Below are 14,606 nucleotides of genomic sequence, written 5' to 3'. Positions count from 1 at the left end.
GGCCTCTGATGTAAGTGCCCCAGCCTGGATTTAGGGCTGTGATTTTCCAAGCGAGTTGGGCGTCCCTTTGAATTTAATCACCTGTGAAAATCCAAGTCTAGGTACCCAGCTTTAGGCACCCAACTTTGGAGACTGTGGCCTTTGCCTCCGCATGCCGGTTACCCCCACCTCGTGAAATGAGGCTAATATGAAGTAATTTATCCACCTTTTTCAAGTGACTCAAGGTCCATGGGTAGATATTAAAAACAATAACCACGATGTACATTCTGACTCTTATTGGCCCTGATCTGAAACACCCTGAAGCCCAAAGGGGATGTTTCCCTTGACTTCACTAGGCTTTGGATCAGGCACGTTATGGACCGACAAGAAGCAAGCGGGAATGTGAGCATTTACTTAAGTGCCTTTTATGCTTTACTGCTGTCAGGCCTAGAGTGTTTGATTTAAACACGTAGGGAGGCAATGGTGACATCTGACGATTTCATGGTTTTGTACGTGCCCTGGGGTTGATAAGCCGACAAACTCTAGCTCTAAGCAGTAGCTGTTGGCTGGTAGGCATGTTTATGTTTCTACCTGAGCAGATAGCTTTAGTGCATCTCTTTACATCTGTTATTTTCCACACTTGGACAGGGAAGGAAACTTCCCCCCTGTGTTTTCCTCCCTTTTTCCTGCTCTCCAATTTGAATGGATCACAACAGCAGCTAGGGGAGAGTGAAGAAGATAATGCGGGTAGGGTTATAAATGCTGCCAAAACCCAGAGGAGGGGACATCCTCGCACCTCGTTAACACTTAGCTGCTTTGCCCTCATCTCTTCTTTCCTAGTTTTCTCTTTGAGATTATAAAACATCAGCCCCATTCTGCACTGATTGGCACTCCCACTGGCTACAGCACTAGGACTCCTCTCTTGTCACTGGGGCTACAGAGCAGAGCGGAACCGGCTTTGTGCATCTGAGTATGAGGTTTCTCCCTGGCAGAGGCAGATCTAGAATACTCCTAGGTATTGAGTTTCCCTCCGTTTTCCCCATCTTGTCCATTGTGTTTGCACATTCATAAGCAGTTAGCAGGAGCCTGCTCTGCTCTACCTGCTTGGAAATACCTATGTTCCCTTTGCCCGGGCTTGTTCTCTGAGCTGGGAAAGCACTCCACGTGCAGGTTAGCTGTATGTCTCCTCGGGTTGTTCCCTCAAGAAACCTGTCATGAGGGGTCCCACAACCCCAAATATGGCCTTGTGGAAGGATTCCAGACTCAAGGGGCTTGGAGCGGCGAGGCAGAGTGGGACTCAGGACCCCTGGGATCCCTCCCTGACCTTTCTGGGCCAGTCTCTTGAGTCTCTCTGCACTCCAGTTTCTCCAGTGTTGACATAGGGGTAGTGAAACTCTTGTGAAAGGCTTTGAGGTCCTCAGAGGAAAGGTGCTTTATAAAGTTCAGCCACCGTTACTCCTGCTGAGTAATACCTTACTCCACACATATAACCCCATTGGAGGATGTGGTTGCTAGCTGGTTCCTATCTAGCTCATGCTGGTAGTGAAAGCTGTTTCCATCAGCTGTGTCCCCCTCCAGCACTCTTTTAATGGGTGACCATAGCACAGAAATCACCCCAAGTGGCTTGGTTTGGGTAGTCTCAACAGAATCCTTGTGGGGACTGGAGAATGAACTGCCATTTCACCCCTAGGCAGTACAAGTAATTGTGCCAAGACCAGTGTAGACCAAACAGTCGGAGCAGGTGAAGACACATGCTGAGGTGAAATCTTGACCCCACTGAAATCAGTGGGAGCCTTCCCATTGACTTTAACAGGGTCTGCATTTACAATAACAGCACCTGGATCATTTAGAGTTCTGGTCCTCTACAGATCTCAAGGCACTTTACAAAGGAAATGGGTATCCCTATTTTACAGATGGGGAAACTGAGGCATAAAGCAAGGAAATGACTTTCCCAGGATCATCAAGCAGTAGAGTTGGGAACAGAACCCATGTCTCCTAAACCCTCAGTTAGTGTGCTCTCTGTTGGTTAACACACTGGTAGGCATTGGCACCTTGTCTACTCTTCTGCTCCTATGGCTGGCCCCACCTGTGGATTTACACGGCTGATAGCGCAAAGATGGGGGAGTTTGAGAGAAATGCCTGTGTCGACACAAGCCTTGGCAATGGGCCTGATGGCTCAGAGTTTAGGGAAACTGGGCGAAGTTTTCCCCACTCTCTCCATAGACAAGGAGAATGAACGCCCAGGAGATGCACAAGAATGGGATGATGCCGCTGTGTTCCCCTTCCCCTCCACGAGCGGTCTGCGAGGTTTGGGCTCTGTGTTTGGACGGGGTGGGACCGGGGGCAGTCAGGTATAAGAACAGGCAGCGAATGAGCATAAAACACCCAAGGGGATATTTCTGCTGTGGGGCTCAGCCACTGCTAGGGACATTCAACTTCCGCTGCACATTACAGGCCAAAGCTAAGTCAGGGTCAGTCGCACCCGGAACAACAAGGGGCCCAATCCTGCTCCTGTTGAAACCAATGGGAGTTTTGCCACTGACTCCGCTGGGGATAGAACCGAACTCAATCCGGTGCCCACTGAACCCATTGGGAGTGCTTCCACCAGCTTCAGCAGGCACCTTAGCAGAAATGCTACAGCTATAATGAAATGTCCCTTTCTCTGCTCAGACACATACAAACCTAGTTTTAATCTGTTAAAATAATTTACCAAAAGGCTGATTATCCTGGCAGAGGGATCTTAGCACAGGGCTGCCTTTCATTTGCTTGTTTCAAAACACTTCCTATGAAGACTGTCCCATTTTTTTTAATAAGAGGCAAATTATAAAAATAAACCTTTTGTACTAAACTGAAGAAGTTACACGAAAATAAGACACCAAGCTGTTTATTTTGAGTAGACTTTCTGGGTTAAAATCATGGGATTTTAGGTAGTTTTCCAAATAACAATCATAAAATGGTTTTAATAGAAATAATGGAAAGTGTCCATATGATGAGTTGTTCAAAAAAATCCGGACACATTTAACATTTTTAGTAAGTTAAAATCAAATGGGTCCGAACCTGGGATTTTGGGGGGGTTGGGTTGTTTGGGTTTTTTTTTCTGTTTTTGTTTTGTTACTTCAAGCTAGGAAAATTATGTTCACAAAGCAAAACTTCATACAAATATAATCAGGTAGTGCACATCTGTAAATTATTTTCATGTCTCCAGGGGCTGGAAAAAAACCCTAAGTGAGACCAGCATTCTTCTATATATTTTGCCTTGACAGCTCAGGAAAAAAATTGCCAAACCCCAGAGTTAGAGCACTGGGCTGGCGTGGGAAAGTTGGTTTAGTGAGAAATTTGCCCTAGGCTATTTAAATAAAAACAGGCATTTTTTAATGGCAAATGCCTGTTAAACACAAGCAGCAACTGGTGTGTCTATTTCTTCATGTCACTGCCATCTCTTTATCATCCCATTCGATATTTTGCACTTAGACATTTGGTGCAATAAAAATAGCAATGAAAAGGCAGACAACAAACTGGATTTTACTTCCTTTTCCCAAGTCACGTTTAGCTATGCATTCCAGTGCCCGCCATCGTTTGAAACCACAAACAGTGCAGAGCTTTAGCTATTGTTATGATCTGTTAAATATAATCTGGGGAGATCATCCTGGAAAGTCTACACAAATAAAAATACAGGCAGTTGCTTATATAGGGGCTGCCGATGTGAAACTATCTTCGCCAAAGCTGCTCCATAGTGGGACGAGACTGCAAAGGGGAAATGGGGGGCAAATCTGGGGCAAAGGGGAAATATGGCTGGACTCGCAAGAATGATCTAAATCCTGATTTATTTTTTTTAAAAAGAGCTGACTGGTGGATTGAGTAGGCACAGTCATAGGATGAATTGCACTGTTCACACTATTTCTCTGCAGCGTCGCTTATTAAAAAGACATTGAAAGCGTGTTTCCTTTGATAATTACTCAGCGATGGAGGACTAGTCCTGCATCCGGGGAAGGAAATCATGGCTAAAGGGGTGAACATCTGGCAAAACTTCATGCACCTAATCTCCCTCTTTCTGCAGACAGTAACAGGGGATGAAGGGAAAGGAAGGGTGGGTGTGTAAGATCATTACATTTTTTATACTCAGGGCTATATTGTGGCTGAGCCACAGCCCATGTTGGGGTGGGGTTGGGACATGTACAAAGGCTCTGCTCCAGCATGAGTCCCCAGAGTCATTCTGGGTAATGCAGCCAGAATTGCCTGAAGGGCTGCACAACCCTGAGAAGAGGCCGGGACATTGGGTGCAGAGTGTGATCACCCCCTCCCCAGCTCAGCTGTGATGCCCAGTGCAAAAAGTGGTCAGGGCTACGACCTTGCTCTTACCCTGGTACACCTCTAGGAGGAATCTGTGCACACTTGTTTGTTATGGTAGGGTTGTTCCTGATTCCTGGGTCGCACATGCTGGTTTGTTATTGTAGGGTTGCTCCCAAATGCTGTTTCTCCATGTGTAAAATGGGGATAATAATAGTTACCTAAGTGATTAGTGGCAGGGGCTAGAAGGGGATTTAAATGGTGCAGAGGGATGAATGTCACTGCAGGGTTGGTACAGTGTTTGGAGACCCTGGATGAAAGCTGCTGTTGAGTGCAAAGTACTATTGTTACTAGCAAGTATATGCTGTGTTTAAAATAACCTGCCTTTAGCTCAGGAGAAGGAGGGGAAAGCAGATATTTTCCAGCCATCGCTTCAATAGGTCTCTTACCTTTCTGCGCCACTGGCTAACTCTCGTTTACATCAATAAAAGGGCTGAAACGTTTGCTGTTGCGTAAATAGAGGCAGAGATCCTAAACAACGTTTGTCCTATAGCTCTGTTCATGTGAACTACGCATCGGAGCAGGTTTATCAGTGATCGTTTCTTCCATGCCTGTAGGGTCAACTCCTTTTCTAAAACCAGCCTCTGCGTACGGCCCACACACGCACGTCTGCTGTGCAAGAGGCCTGTGCACTGAGGTTGTGCATTGAATTTGGAGATGGGTTTTGCAGTAATTTTGTAGAAAATTACAGCACCCAGCGTTGGGGGTGCACGCCCCATTGTTATATGTTGAACTGTTTGTGGATTCAGTTCTTCAGCAACTTTGTCTTGCTAATGCTGGTAGATAAGGCACCAGTCTGGGAGTCAGGAGACCTGGGGTCTATCCTGAGCTCTGCCACTGTCTTACTGTGTGACCTGGTAAAGTCACTTAACCTTCTGGACCTCAGTGTGCCCACATGCATGGTGCTTTTGGAATGGGGGGACCAGTGGTTTGTTTATATTTATGAGTGACACCGTGCTTCAGGGCGTTGACCTGCAGGGTTAGGAAGGAATACCACCCCACATACTAGACTAGCAAATCGGCAAGACCCATTATGGTTTTCTCCCCACCTTCTGCTGAAGGCAGCTACCAGATCAGACAGGCCCTTGATCTGTGCCAATATGGCCTTTCCTCTGTCCCTGCATCAGAGCACTGCCCTCACTTTCCCACAGTTGCTTGCCGCATGCCCCTGTCTGTGCGCAGACCTGCTGTATCCTCTGGATAGCTGTCTGACTGGTGCTACCTGGTCTTTGCTAAACCCCTGACTCCACCTCCGCCGAGAGCTCAGAGTAATGATCAGAGGGAGCCGGGGAACAGGACATTGCACAGTTTGTATACAGAGTGAAAAGAAGGAGCCGGGGCTGGGAGTCTGGGGAGGCGCTGGCTCCTCCCAGTGCAAGGCCAAGAAAACTTTCCCAGAGACAGCCAAGCCATTAAATCAAGACCTGGCCTTTCCACAAAATGCAACCAACCAACAAACCCTTCTCCAGTTCCTTTGGGTTTTCAGCTGCTGTAAGAGACCCTACACTGACCCCTTCACAAGCTCCAGCCTGGGGGCCGTGCTGGGGTGGCTGGGTCCAGGGTGGCAGGAGCTGGGCGTGTAGCCAGTGGCACTGTGGAGATGCTGGGGGATTAGAGTAGCCAGGGCTGTAATTTATACTTGGGGACCCTGTGATCCCTTGGCCAGGCCAGAATCTAGAGGGCACCTGAGCCCTTTGGCATCACATTCGATGCTGTGCCTCCCCTCAAGGCACAGAACGTAACAGCACCTCTGTCTTTCACATCTCTCTTCTTTTCCAATGTTCTAGTTGATTTTTTCTTCTAAAATTTTCTTTCTTTGAGGCTTTTTTTATTTCTAATGGGTCTTTTTTCTCCCTATCTATTTCTTGGTGGTGTTTTCTCTCTCTCCTCCCATCTCAGTGTCTCTTCTACCCTTCTGCTCCCGCTGGATTAGGCAGGACTTTTGGGCTGGGTAAGAAATTCAGGATAGGGCTCTTACGTAATAGCTACTTTGAAAAATATAGATACTTGAAAATCGTTGCTGGCAGCAGCAAAAAAACCCAACAAAATGATGTGTGATTTCATGCCATACATGTCTGGGCATGTAGCATATACTGCATATTTCTGGATTGTGAAGAAAAGATGGATATTTCTTAGTTATGCAGGTGTGATCACAGCTGAATTCTACTTCAAATGAGCTGCATGAATGTAATTTATATACAGCCTCCCTTAAGGCCATTTGACAGTCAAGAAATATGTAGTATAACATGGATATTTTGCTGTTGTTAGTTTATTTATTTTAAACCAGTTTATGTCTCCAGAGAAGGGTGCTCCTGGGAATTCAGAAATATACATTCTAGCTCACACACGTACTCTGTAAGAGGTTTGGTTATGTAGGTTACTTAAAGGCCATTTTAGTTAATAGGGCAGCTTGCCTGAGTAGGTTGGATGCCAGCTTGTTATTAAAAGCAATGAGTATTTAAGATTTAGGAGTCTTTTTGTAGCACGACAGCTGGCTGAAATGTTCATTTGCAATTTTTTCCAGAGAAAATGGCCTTTTTTCCCCCTCCAGGACAAAACCTTTTGTTTCATTTTAAATTTTCTCTTTCTCAAGGAAAAACCAAAACCTGAAATTATTCAGTTGAAAACCTGGAAGATTTCAAAAGAAACGATAGGTTTCATTTGGACAAAAAGGCCATTTTTGTAAATCAATAAATGGAACATTTCAAAAGAAGCTAAAGGGAAACAGTTTGTTTCTTTTGAAATTGTTGGACGGAAATGCTTTGCATTTTCCAAGCAGTGCAGTACCTTTTGGTTCATGCCTCCTGGAGTCAATGGCCAAACTCCCGTTGATGCTGATGGTGGTAGGATCTGGCCCCTTTCTCTAGCGCCTTGGAGAATATGACTCTGGAATCGCCTGCTTTTTGTTCTGTACATGCATCCATGGGGGTGACTTCCTGGGTCTGTCACTCTGCATCCGGAAAATGTTCAGCTGCCTCTCTGACAAATGCCCCCCTTCCTCCAGGCCCTACTGAGGATTCTCCCTGGTACAGGAACCTGCATAGTGGGAGGGGTAGTCTGGGGGGAGGTGTGATTGTGGGGTGGGGCTGTGTGAGTGACACATATCCTTCCTCCAGATACCCAGCAGAAGTAGCCCAGGACCTTCCAGGGAGCAGGGGCAAAGTCCCAAGGAGCTCAGAGCCAATGCTGAGGCGTAAGGCCACCCCACAGTTGGTCCATTTCTCCCTGGCACATTCCTGAGTGCTGCATGGACTTGGGGGATACCATGGGGTTTGTGGGCTGGGCCCTCACATTGTGAGGCAATCCTTTCTGCCTGGATGGGAGGATGCAGTGGCATCTCCCAGAGGAGAGTGGCTGGGTATTTCCACCCAGGGCCACAGTCCGGCTCAGCGCCATTCAATCACCCTGGGGGATTCACAGACACGATTCCATTTAGGGGACAGCTTTGACACCAGGCCATAGGAAGTGGGAGCTGTTCACTCCCAGACCGTTCCAAAGCCCTGTGCTCACGTGGGGCCTGGAGCTCTGGTGGGCTTCGACCGCCTAAGGCCAAACATTTCAGTAGTAAGAGTCGCCCTCTGCGAAACCAGCATGTGAAAGGACTTGCTGCCGGAGAGAGCTTCCCACCCATTTCTGACCTCGGAGCCTCCGAGCAAAAACACTGCCTGGAGAGAGGCCAAAAATAATAGCCAATTCCTTCTACTCCCTTCCTTCCCATGCAGACCACATTATTGAATTAGCTTCACTGTGGAATCAAAGTCCAACATACGAAGCTGAGCACCAGGAGAAATCAGCTGAAAGATGCTGTTTCCTTTTGGCGCAGCCCGGCTAGGAGAGGCCGAAAGGTATAAGATCTAATAATAATCCCATGGGTTAGACTGCACTTTATTACACACACTCTGATTTCTGGTAAGGATGGTGCACTGCTGCCCTTTAAGGGAACTTCAGAAACATATGGGACTTCCCCAGAAAGCCAGAACTAAGTCTGACAAAGAGAGAAACAAAGAGACAGATAGACAGATGGTATTTTGCTTCATCTCTGGATTCCTTAAGTGCTGACAGCCTGGCCCAAGCCTTATGCAAAAATGGTGGTTTGGTGGCTTCTGCTTAGCAGCCTGGAACCACAAACTTTGTCTATATTGTTGTTTGTTTGCTTGGGTGAATATACAACAGCGTCTCTCAGCCCCACTGGAAGGAAAGACAAGAAAACGGTGATACAGAGAAGCGAAGTGACTTGCTCTGTGAGCCAGTTTCAGAGGGGAGGATGGAACCCAGGAGTCCTGCCTCCCATACTGCCTGACAATGGGAAACTGAAAGGAGGGAAATTTTCCTTGCTGCTCCCACCCAGATTCTCATTTCATTTTGACACCAAGAATCTTGGCCTCCATTTGATTTTGTCAGAATTAATCAAGTCACTGAAATATCCCGTTTGGTGGGACACCGGAATTGTCTTCTTTGTGCGCTGTTTAGATAGCATGTCAGCAGTCCCTTCCATAGCTGCTAAATCTAGGCCAGGGTTTAAGGCAGCCCTGTGTTGTGACACTGCGCAGCGCAGGGTGTGTTTATTTAATATGGGAGCTAGAGAGAACCACCAATTCTGCATGTGTCCAGGCATCCCAGTAAAGAACCCCTTTAGATTAATTAGAACCGAACCCCGTCTCTTCTTCACCATCAGGGACACTAGTGTACTCATCTCTCTGTTCCCTATTGTGAAAGGGTGTATCTGTCCTGTAGCGCGCCCTGCTGGCCGAGCATGGCTCTGCCACTCCCTGCCTCAGTTTCCCCTTCACTCAGCCTCCTGAAAGACAAGACCCCTTCTTGGGGCCTGGTTTATTAACATAAACACACAGCTAAGTCTCTGCTACCCTGGTCTCACACTGGGTACAGCCCCTCCTCACTGAGGTCTGTCTCTCTTCAAGTGTCCACGATGTCCCCAGCCCTTCTGCCCTTTCCAGGCTCTGCTCTGTCTCTCCCTTCAGCCTGCCCTGGGCTCCTTTAAATACTCCCTGTTCTCATCTGAGCGTCCGCTCTCAGGCCTTCTCCCTTGGGTCTAGCCCCACTCTGTACCTCTAAAGCAGCTTCCAGGCCTTTCTACCTGCAGTTTTTCCACTGCAGGATCCTATGTGCATCCCAGTGGGCCTCAGAACCCTTCCTCTGGTCAAGGCTTCCTGCAGGAGCTTCCTTCTCTCTGCAGCCTCTGCCACAGTTGTGCCTTGCAGGACCCGCCCCTCCGGAGTCGAGCGAGGTCAGTGGGTAGCCCTCCTTCCCCTGCTGCTGTCTCCCCCTTTATAAGGTCCAGGTGCTTTCCCTAAAGCCCAGCTGGGCAGCAAGGTAATCTGTCACTGGACCTCACTGCTTTTGAGGTGGGCCAGTCCTACTGGGATCCCCCTTGATTCAGGGTCACTTGCGTGACTGGAGTGGCTTTGAGCATGGTATCTTCAGACCGCCCCGGCCGTGGCTCTGCTAAAAGTCTTGTGATGTTGGAGCCAGTCATCGGAAGGCCCCTGGCTCAGTCTCAGACCCTGGTGTTAGGCCTGTGGCTCCCACTTCCACTCCTCTAGCCACCAGGCCACACCCAGCACCAAATTCTGGGAGTCCGTGGAAAATTTGGCTCCCGGTTTAAGGCATGTAGGAATCCCTGGTTTTTATGGATTCAGGACAGACCTTGAATGTTGTCCAAGCGTGGTTCTTTTGTGGGTGACAGAAAAGAGGAGACAGGTTTGCAGGAGGAGACCCTGCCCCCCTCCTTATTTGCCAGCCCTCTGCTTCCCAACCACTGGGCCCTGGCCAGAGAGGTGGCCGAATCCTCCCAGCCCATGGGCAGAATTAAGGCCACAAGGCTCTTCTTTCAGTTAACCTATTCTTGGGAGGTGGGGCTTGCCAGGGAAACAGGGCAAAAGCAGAGCAACTGGTTCCTTGGAACCAGGAGAGGGGTGGGAACCGAGAAAACCGTGGCCCAGAAAGCAACCCCATGACCGCTGTCCCCATGGCAGGCCAATGGCAGCAGGCACACCTTGCATTGCGGCACAGCCAGGACAGGTTAAGTCGACCCAGCTACGTTGCTCAGGGGTGTGAGAAATCCAGATGCCTGAGCCATGTAGATAAGCCGACCTCACCCCTGGCATAGGCAACGCTAGCTGCCGCCTCTCGTGGAGGTGGATGAGCTGCAGCGACCGACGGGAGAAGGCCTCCCATCGCTGTAGAGAGGCTGGCAAGCAGCTTGAGCATCAGGGCTGATATCCACAAACTCCCTGGCCCGGGCCACAGCTCTGAGAGAGTCATTGGCACGGCCCCCGTTCACACTGGCTGAGGAGCCAGTTGGCAGGTTCAGAGCCCAGCAATATAAACTCAGCCTCTTGTCCCCAGGATAGATTTTTCCAGGGAGGATCCTCTGGGTCTGGCATTTGGAAGCCATTAAAGATCCCATGATGCACTTGAAAAAAGAAGGGAGGTTGCCCTCATGGCCCCTTGTCAAAAATGTCATCCCAGTGTTACACTGTGAACTGACTCGTCCACCGCCCCAGAGGTGGCTGCATTTCCAGTGCGGAAAGAAGCGATTGTCTTCTGGTGTTGGCGAGGGAAGGTCTCTAGCAAGTCAATGTCGTTAATATTGTCTCATTCTTTCCGTGTGCTTCCCTGACTCTGTCTGCATCCACTTATTGTGTGTAGACAGCGCTGTGTCAACAGGAGAGTTTCTCCCTCCGACATAGCTACTGCTGTTCAGGGAGGTGGATTAATGACACTGACAGGAGAAGCTTTCCCATCGGCAGAGTAGCCTGTAGCACTGTATGAGCAGACAAGCCCCTAGACTGTCCACTCTTTGTGGCCGGGGACATCTTTTTGTTTGGTGTTTGTGCAGCACCTAGCACCATGAGCTCCTGGATAGTACAGAAATACAAGCATTGAATACTAATAATAATTAGGGGATGCGGCAGCTTTCTGTCAGTGGACTGTGACCGCAGCCATTGAGCTGGTGATATGCTGGGCATCCTGCAAACAGTTAATTACAAGGAAAATAAAACGTTCTAGACTGTTTCTGTGCATCGCAGGGCGCTGGTGCTTCTGGAGGCAGCCCAGCAGAGAGCTGTTTGCCGGGAAACAACGGCAGAGGGAAGGTGTGAATCCCTCCCCTTCTGGTCCTTGAGCCAGTGACTTCAAAGCCAGGGTGATCTGTTAAATGCGCAAGCCGTTACATCAGCAATGTGTCTCTCAGACACAGAAGGAAATGTTACACAGGTGCCCCTGTGCTGGGGAGAGCTGGGCTGTGTCCAGAAGGCAATTGGTTTTCTTCCTGAGCTGTAAGACTATCTTACATGGATACTGCACCTTTAATCAACAGGGATGCTGAAAGAGCTCAGCAGACTTGACAAGAGAGGTGATTTCAGCTACCTCGGGGGTGGAACACAGCAACAGTTTAGGACAGGAGGCGTAGAGGTGCCCATCCAGGGAAATGGGGGAAGAGAGTAAGTGCTAGGCTGGAATCTGGCCAAGGAAATGAGACTGACACCTCTGCACTTGCAGAAAGTTCCAGGGGATCTGTAACGCTCACAGGTTTCAGAGTAACAGCCGTGTTAGTCTGTATCCGCAAAAAGAACAGGAGCCCTTGCGGCACCTTAGAGACTAACAAATTAAGCTCATGCTCTAATAAATTTGTTAGTCTCTGAGGTGCCACAAGGACTCCTGTTCTTTTTGTAATGCTCCCAAGCAGTCACGATGCTGCTTTTCTGTCCCTTCCGAAAGACAACAGCTCTGCCCCTCATGCCGCTCTGGGCTGTGGGTTCAGCGCTGATTCTGGGAGAGGCGAGCCTACCACTACGCGACTGACTCCTCTTTCGGCTTCACCTCGGCCCTCCTTAGCAGAGCTGACCCAGACCACACCTGCTTAGCCTGCAGGAGCAAAAGGGCTCATGGCACAAGATGCAGAGCTGCAGGAGCGTTCGGTGAATTTCCCCCGAAGTCTGAAGATTGTTCAGGCTGCCCCACTGACTTTGGTGGCTTTGATTCAAGCCTATGCTCAAGCATACTTCCCCGAGTATACAGGTTCTGTCTATCTCTGGTGTTTATTATGTGCTTAGTGTTTAACACACAAAAAGGAAAGGCCGTTCTTCACTTAATGCTCATGTGTATGAAGACTCCACCCCAGCTACTGATGGACTTCTGAGTACATACCAGCCCTGTCCCCACTCCCTGTGTGTATAGTTATGGATAGCAGGGCAGTTGAACCTGCTCTGATGATGTATGCTAATGCAAATAGACCTGTACAGTGAAGGCAAGGAGACAGAATGTAACAAACCAAGTTGGAATTTAGCCAGGAGCCTGTGGCTAACACCCTGAGTTAACCAAGTACTTGTGCATAACAATTCTCCACCAAACACCAGTTGTCTCAAGTACCTGTGATCTTAATAGCACCTAACAATACCACATCAAAAGCTACGGTGCCTACCTGTGTTGTTTATACATATACTTAGCTCTAAATTTCCTTCTAACAGCAAAGAGAAGTGTTAAAAGCCCAGTGATTCAAGTGTCCTATTTGGTTAGATACCGAAGACTGAATGGTGCATAATGGCAAACTACCTTACTTGTACTTCTCCTGCTGCTGATTGCTCTGGAAAGTGTCTCTATGCCACTGGAGTATAGGTAGGAGTGAAAATGGACTCTGCTTTCACATTACAGGCAACAACCTCCTGTTCTCCCAGGGACAGGCAACAGCAAAAATACATCAAAGCCTGTCTGACCACAGAGAGTAAACAGGAAGGGAAAAGAAGACAAACATAGCTACTCACAATTGTCAAAAAGAGAAAAACAACAGGATCTCCAGGAAAGAGAGGACTAGTTATCACAGAATTCCAGCTGGTCGAGTGCCCCACTGCGGAGGTGGCTCAAGGACCCACATGCTACAAAGATCACCAAATACACTGTGGCTAGGAAACACCGCTCGGGTGCGGGGCTGATCATAGCCTCACTTGCAGGGCTTTAAAGCCCACGTGCACTTTCTCTGTCATTTATACACTCTGATGGGTTGGCAGAGGCAATCCTGGGGCTCCATACTCCCTGGTTAGACTCTGCTCCCGCTGTCCTCCGTGGGATCAAAATCAGGCTACATGTGAATAGTTCCCATGGACTCCAGCAGGAATTACTCATATCCTGCAGGGAGATAACCAGGCCCCAGGACTTTGGGAAAAGGGTTCACAAGAAGAAAATGCAGAATATGGCTGGAATTCCCCATGCACATCAGTTCTGTGCAGCTGCTGTTTATCTATGGGACTTATGCTTGGCCCCCTTTCCTGTAGTATCTGAGCCCCTCACAATCATTACTGTATTTAACCTCACAACACCCCTGTGCCACAGGGCTGGGTTGTGATCTCAAGGCGTGTCTCCATTACAGACGCTACAGCAGCCCAGTGTTGGCGCTGCGGCTGTGCCTCCCTAGCACTGTAGTGTAGATGCTTCCTACAGTGCCAGAAGGGGTTTTCCCGTCGCTGTAGTTAACCTATGTCTGATGGAAGAGCTCTTCCTTTGATGTAGCCGCATCTGTACTGTGGGGTTAGGTTGACCAAATTATGGTACTCAGTGGGGTAAATTCTCCACACCCCTGAGTGATGTAGCTACGTCAATCTTTTTCAGGATAACCAGGCCTAACTGACTTGCCGAGCTCACTCGGTAACACTCTAACCATTGGACCATCTATCCTCTCTCTCCTCTATTGTGGGGGCAGAAACAGCCTTTTGTGACTCAGTGGCTAGGTAACTACCCTTTCCCTGAAGGGAGGATGATCTAGGTTGGCTTTAACAGGTCCACCTCATATTCCCTCTAGAAAAGGAAAGGCAACAATGCCCTGTCAGTAGATATCACTGGGCTAGCCTAGGAGTAGACAGGGTCTGCACAGGCCTCATGGGTCATGACAGATGGAATCATAGAATCGTAGAACTGGAAGGGACCTCAAGAGGTCTTCTCATCCAGTCCCCTGCACTCAAGGCAGGACTAAATATTATCTAGACCATCCCTGACAGATGTTTGTCTAAGCTGCTCTTAAAAATCTCCAGTGGTGGAGAATCTACACCCTCCCTAGGCAATTTATTCAGTGCTTAATCACCCTGACAGTTAGGAAGTGTTTCCTAATGTCCAACCTAAACTGCCCTTTCTGCAATTAAAGCCCACTGCTTCTTGTCCTATCCTCAGAGGTTGAGGAGAACAATTTCTCCCTCCTCCTTGTAACAACCTTTTATGGACTTGGAAACAGTTATCATGTCCCCGCTCAGTGTTCTCTACTCCAGACTAAA

The sequence above is a fragment of the Natator depressus genome, chromosome 16 (assembly GCF_965152275.1).
Source record: "Natator depressus isolate rNatDep1 chromosome 16, rNatDep2.hap1, whole genome shotgun sequence".
Lineage (NCBI taxonomy): Eukaryota > Metazoa > Chordata > Testudines > Cheloniidae > Natator > Natator depressus.
Note: the sequence above shows the minus strand (reverse complement) of the source record.